This window comes from Myxocyprinus asiaticus, chromosome 22 (genome assembly GCF_019703515.2).
Source record: "Myxocyprinus asiaticus isolate MX2 ecotype Aquarium Trade chromosome 22, UBuf_Myxa_2, whole genome shotgun sequence".
Taxonomy (NCBI): Eukaryota; Metazoa; Chordata; class Actinopteri; order Cypriniformes; family Catostomidae; genus Myxocyprinus; species Myxocyprinus asiaticus.
In genome coordinates, this window is record NC_059365.1 from 2,316,045 (window position 1) to 2,322,848 (window position 6,804).

Sequence of the window (6,804 nt, forward strand, 5' to 3'; positions counted from 1 at the left end):
TTTTTCATTCCGGTTCCAGCATTCCGCTGCCTGCTTTCCAATTGGTAACCAGTTACATCGAAAAATTTTAAATGACAGTACTTTGTGCTAAGCGTGGGCAATGTACCAGTTGCAGTGTTACCAGATCTCTCAAGAAAAAAAATACCTGGTCTGGAAAAACACGCTCAAAATAAGTGATTATAAGCAATACATTTTTTTCACCCATGTGGGAGAATTGTCAGCATAGAAATCAAAACAAGCAAGGTATATAGTAAACATCTTTTCAATAAATGTATTCTTAATATTGAATATATCCCCCCCAAAATAAAAATGATTTCAAAAATAGATCTTGTAATTATTTGTTTTAACCCTTTAAAATCTAAGGACCCACCGGTGGGTCCAATGGGGGCACTATATCGTGAAAAAAGTTTCTAAAGCTTAGAATCTGACATTTGCAGAGATAACCATCAATTCTGTATTTATGTTACTTAAAATATCAAAATAAGGCCTCAAAACATTCACGTTGAATATATATATATATATATATATATATATATATATATACACACACACACACACACAATATTAAATAAAGAGCTGCTTGCATGTTACGCATCTTTTTAAAGATGTCGTTCCGCAAGTGTTCCCTATGCGAACGGCACATCCTGCTGCCTGATGAGCACGAGAGCTGTGTTCACTGCCTGGGCCATGCCCACGCACAAGCTGCTCTCATGGAGACGGACTGTCCTCACTGCGAGGGCATGAATTTCCGGACATTGCGCTCTAGGATTGACCTTGTTCTGAGGGAAGATCTAGCCTCTCACGCCCTCCCCACATGAGGAGGCACGACAGGGCAGTGAGGATGAGCTGTAACAAGGTCAATCCTAGAGCGCAATGTCCGGAAATTCATGCCCTCGCAGTGAGGACAGTCCGTCTCCATGAGAGCAGCTTGTGCGTGGGCATGAATTTCCGGACATTGCGCTCTAGGATTGACCTTGTTCTGAGGGAAGATCTAGCCTCTCACGCCCTTCCCACATGAGGAGGCACGACAGGGCAGTGAGGATGAGCTGTAAGAATTAGAGGAGGATATCGTGGCTGTAAAAGCCCTGCGAGCCCCCCAAACTTCCGATCCAATGTCCTCTCCTGTGCAATATGTGCGTGATGAGCTCCGTCCCTCTATTGTAGCACATGGCCTCATTACTTTGGCAGCTCTGATGATGGGGATGATGTGTCACTCGCAGCTTCAGGCGAGTGGTCCACGGAGGTCACCCCTTCCCCCAGCGAGGGTGAAGTACGTGCACTTGCCACAGACAAGGAGCTTCTTTGCGTCCTCGTGAGGGCGGTTGAAGAACTCGGCCTTGACTGGTTCCCTCTAGAAGAGCCAGAAATGTCTTGCCTGGATGAATGGTTTTTGAAAACTGGTCGTCATTAATAGACCGCAGTCAGGAGGTGCGCACCATTCTTCCCTGAGGTCCACGTGGACTCACAAAGACATGGCATGCACTAATCTTCACACATTCAGGTTGGAAGTGCTGCTGTCCTCACTAAAGTGGACCATGGCGAGAAAAAATGCTACTCAAAGCTTCCCCCGGTGGAACAGGCAGTCGCAGCTCACCTCTGTCATAATACTGCCATGGGATGGAAATCCCGCCCCATCCACCCCTCCAAGCTGTGTCTACTGATGTCCACATTGGCTGGAAGAGCTTATACAGCAGCTGACCAAGCTGGTTCAGCACTCCACAGCATGTCAGTGCTCCAGGTTTTTCAAGCTAAGCTCCTCAAACAAATTGGTGAGCAAGACCCCGATCCAGAACTGTTCAAAGAGCTCCGCACCGCTACAGATTTGGCACCGCGAGCCACGGAAGTTACCACTCAGGCCATCTGCAAAGCGATGAGCAACCTGGTGGTTCTGGATGGGTATATTTGGCTGACTTTCATGGATATGCATGACGTAGAGAAAGCCACCCTCCTCAACACCCCGGTGTCACCCGACTGTCTCTTTGGCAACGCCATGGAAGGCTTTTCAGAGTGCTTCATTGCAGTGCAAAAGCAGTCTCAAGCGATGAAACACTTTCTGCCAAAGAGAAGTAGCAATTCCCCTTTCCCGGCACGCTCCCGATCTAATTCCGGTCAGCACCTGGCAAAGAATCCATATTTCACTGCCCCAGCGCAGCAAAAACTAATACTGAGCCATCTGTGAGGCCACGCAAACCATGGCCCAATTTTAAGTACCCTCCGTCTCAGCGTGAAAAATGTGCAGATGGAAAAACTCCAGCCGGGCAGCAGAAACATTCCTGACATGCCCAGCCCCGTGAAGAGGAGCCTAGAATTCGCCATTATTTACAGCCCAGAGCCAAAGAAGGCTCGATTCGAGGCACATAGTGATTCTCCCCTCTTCCCCAATACTGTTAATCGGGAACAGGACATGGTTCAAAATGTTGCTTCTGTGTGTATTACTCAAATAAAGATTGTTCTCACAAATAAAGATTGTTCTCAGAAAAAGGGCCATTTCCTCTTCACGTATCATACACCCAACACATTATGCTCAACCACTTCCCTATAATGAGCGGCACTCTATTACCTATGGCGAGCGAATCAATAAGCCCGCTGTCCCGCTGCGTGAACACGTGCCAAGCCCTCGTGGGTGTCAAGGATCCACCGGACTCCCTCTCTCACTCCACACTCCGCTCTCTCTCCCTCACTGCTGACACAGCGCTCACTCTCCCCTGGAGTTTTGATCACACGCACCTGCACATCATTAGTGTCTAATCAAGGACTGCATTTATACCCAGCTCTCACACACACCCTTGTTCTGTTCTCACCTGTGTTTGCTCAGAAACTACGGACTTCCTAGTATTGACTAACTTACCTGTTAGTACTTACCTGGTGTTATATTCTGTGGATATTTATCTCATTGTTGTTCTCCTCGTCTGGGTTGGTGTGTTAGTTCCTCCTCTGGTTATCGTCCAGCGTTCTGACTCTCCTGCTTCTTCAAAGCTACCTGCAAGGATCAAAGGACTGTTGTGAGTTATCTATTCATCTGCACATCACATTATTTCCATGTCTGGAAATTACTTACCTGCTATTTGCAACACTACTCTATCTGGATTTACTCACCTGTTGTTTACTTCACTTTTTCATTCACCTGTTCAATAAAACCCCACTGTTGAGTCCATATCCCCACCTCCGTGAGCTTCTCCATGACAGTGGGCATGTCAGACTGGGAGTTAAAAATTATCAAGCACAGTTATACTATTCAGTTTGCACGCCTTGCATGTGCTCACCAGCGTTTTTCAATCTGTTTTCCGACCACTGGATGCGGCATAGAGACTGTCCCAGACTATGACACAAGCAGCGGGGTTTACAGCCTTTATTTTCTCTTTCTGAAGAAAGATGGCAGGCTTCAGCCCATTCTAGATCTGAGATGCTTGAATCGGGCATTTGCGAAGCACCCATTCAAAATGTTAACTCAGAAACCGATCTTATCTCACATCCATCCTCAGGACTGGTTTGTGTCAACAGATCTGAAGGATGCGTACTTTCATGTACCAATTTCTCCACATCACAGCCGGTTTTTGAGATTTGCGTTCGAGGGAACTGCATATCAATTCAAAATCTTTTCTTTGGTCTGTCTCTGGCTTCCTGCATGTTCATGAAATGTATCGATGCGGTGCTCACTCCATTGAAAATTAATGGTGTGCGTGTTTTCAATTACCTCGACGATTGGTTATTACTAGCCCAATCAGAGGCACTACTGAGCGAACACAGAGACTTGTTGCTTTGCCATTTGAAAAATCTGGGTCTGAATGTCAACTGGGTGAAAAGGACATTTTTCCCCAGCCAGCAAATCTCCTTTTTAGGAGTTTGTCACGACTCAGTGAGCATGTGCGTGCACCTTACAAATGAGTGTGTATAGACCATTCTTCGGAGTCTGTCTAAGTTCAGTCTGGGGAAAATATTGCCACTGAAGTAATTTCAGAGAATTCTGGGTTTTATGGTGGCAGCATCCGCTGTCATACCGTTAGGCATGTTACACATGAGACCTCTCCAGTACTGGCCCAAGCAACATGTTCCACATCGCGCCTGGAGTGCCTCGGGTGCATGTGCATTGTGGTGACTCGCTGCTGGCTGCTCTATTACCATGGACAGTGCCGGCCTTCTACCAACAGGGTGTTATACTGCGTCAAATTTTCAGAAGAACAGTGGTGACCTCAGATGCATCCAACACAGGTTGGGGCACAGTGTGTGATGGACGCCGACTTTCAGCACCTGGACAGGTGCGAAATGGCGGGGCACATCAACCACCTAGAACTACTGGCTGTCTTTCTACATTAATATTATGGTTATGTTCACGCTCTGTCTTTCTAGCTTTGAGAGCTTTTCATTCCGACATTGTGAATCACCACGTTCTGATATGTTCGGACAACACAACAGTAATGCCGTGCATAAATCGCCAGGGCAGATTCCCACAATGAATGAGCATGGCACAACGCCTCCTCCAATTGAACCATCTAAATTTCGGAGTGGATCTGTTGTCATGCCAGGATTACCAGGGAAATGGAGACTTCATACTCAGGCAGTGATGAGGATTTGGGAAATATTCAGCAAAGCGGAAGTTGACCTATTCGCCTCTGTGGAGAATGCCCACTGTCCCCTTTTGGTACTCCATGTCCCAAGCCCCGCTGACCGAGGATGCACTGTCTCACAAATGGTCAGCGAAACACAGGTATGCATTTCCCCCGGTGCGCCTCCTTCATTCTGTTATCAGCAAAGTCAGAGTAGACATGGAAACAGTTCTGTTAATTGCACCGAAATGGCTCAATCAGTCCTTGTTTCTGGAGATGATAGAAATATTAGATGGCCCTCCATGGAAAATGCCACTGAGGAGAGACCTTCTCTCTCAAGCACAAGGCACGGTTTGGCATCCCCAGCCAGAGCTGTGGAACCTACATGTGTGGCCCCTGAACGGAGCACATCGGACAAGCCAGAATTGGCTCAGTCGGTGATGAACACTATTTTACAGGCTATAGCACCTTCCATGAGATGCCTCTATGCACTTAAATGGCACCTGTTTGCAAATTGGTGCTCTTTACGTGGTAAAGACCCAGTGAATTACCCCATAGCTGAGATTTTGACATTCCTTCAAGAGCGGCTGGATGCTGGTCTTACCCTGTCAATACTCAAGGTTTATGTAGTGACTTTCTCAGCATACCATGCCCTGGAGGCTGGCTTTTCGCTAGGCAAGCATAATCTAGTCATAAAGTTCCTTAGGGGAGCGAGACGTTTGAACCCCCCCTCGCCCTGCTATGGTGCCGACTTGGGACTTACTGTAAATATGGTGCTGAAGGCACTCACAATCTCCCCGTTAGAGCCATTGGAATCTGTTGAGCTGTGGGTGCTTTCCTTAAAAACCGCACTCCTATTGGATTTGGCCTCATTTAAATGGGTGGGTGACATGCAGATGTTGTCGACAGACTCGTGCCTGGAGTTTAGTCCAGATCTGTCAAGAGCCACCATTAAACCTAGAAAAATGCACAAAAGTTATTCAAAACAAAGGCTCTCTCACTGGATCATTGATGCGATTGTCCTCGCTTACGAATCACAGGGCATGAATTGCCCTTTTGGTGTCAAAGAGCATTCAACCAGAGGCACGGCCTCTTCATGGGTGTGGACAAACAGAGTGTCCTTACAGGACATATGTTTGGCAGCAGGATGGTCCTCACAAAACATGTTCCTGAGATTTTATAACCTGGACGTGGCATCCATCTCTGTAGAGAGCGCTTCATACATTCAAGCAGGTGAGCCCAAGCCCTTATTACGGGTGGCCTACTGACTATAATCAACACAGCCACCTAATTATATGCTGTTGAACTGCCCCTTTAAAAGTCATCAGCACTCCCATAAGAAATACAACCTACTTTTCCAACCATGTTGTGAGAGGGTTAATAAACCATACTGTGTATATCTATATTGTTCATATAAATCCCAGACTACATTAATTTCCATCTGCTGTCTGCCACGTGGGACTATTCATATACACTTTAATATGACTTACTGTAAGTCATCGGCCTATGGCCTGTGACTCCTTATGAACTATTTAATGTTATAACTCTGGGAGTGTAGTCACGTTGTGCGGCGGGATGGGATATCATTCCCCATAGTGCTTACAGCAATGTAGAGTGAACTGAATCGAAAGGGAATGTCTCCGGTTACACATATAACCTCGGTTCCCTGAGATGAAGTGAACGAGACATTGCGAAAGCTGGCTGCACTACTACTTCAGAGTTTCATAATATGAGTGACTCGCTCTTGTCCCTCAGTCAGAAAATTCTGAAGAAATGGTGACTGAGCGCCCGCTTATATAGGCTGACTGTGCGCTTACAGGGGCGGGGCTCAGACACCATTGCCAATCAGAGGATTGGCACAGTTGTATAAGGGTTTCAACAAGGTCCTGTAGAAGGATAACCCCATAGTGTTTACAGTAATGTCTCGTTCCCTTCATCTCAGGGAACCAAGGTTACACGTGTAACCGGAGATGTTTTTGGTTTTTTAATATATATTTATTTTAAACAATTTCTGTTTATCATAAGATTATAAACACATACTTATGAATAATTGGAGTCTTTCGATTTGGGTAGTTCTCTGAAAAATTAGATCAATTGTTTTGCAATTAGTCCACAGTATGTGTGAATGGTGAGCTTTTAAATTTGAGTGTTAAAAATTGCAGGCAGCAGCCCAAAAATGCACCAGAGTTCAGATCTTGCTGAACCCAGCAGCATCCAGTCTGTATCAAGCATAAATAGGAAGTAGTGTAATTCTGAAACT